This window comes from Odontomachus brunneus, unplaced genomic scaffold, assembly GCF_010583005.1.
Source record: "Odontomachus brunneus isolate Ranch 3 - 2012 unplaced genomic scaffold, Obru_v1 Obru_scaffold_187, whole genome shotgun sequence".
NCBI classification, from domain to species: domain Eukaryota; kingdom Metazoa; phylum Arthropoda; class Insecta; order Hymenoptera; family Formicidae; genus Odontomachus; species Odontomachus brunneus.
The window spans coordinates 536,494-536,745 of record NW_022639637.1 but is presented as its reverse complement, the minus strand read 5'-3'; positions in this window follow the sequence as shown (position 1 = coordinate 536,745).

The window sequence follows — 252 nt, the reverse complement described above, 5'->3', positions numbered from 1 at the left end:
TTTGACTTGAAAAAAACTGCAGCTGCAGCTCATAAATTGCTTTTCGAAGCTTATGGCAATTATGCTCCATCGGAAAGAACATGCCAAGTATGGTTTCAGCGATTTAAGAGTGGTGATTTTGATGTTAATGATAAAGAACGCTCAGGCCAACCGAAAAAGTTTGAAGACACCGATTTGCAGGCATTAATGGACGAAAACTCTACTCAAACGCTCCAAGAATTGTCTGCAGCATTAAATGTTACTCCGATGGCT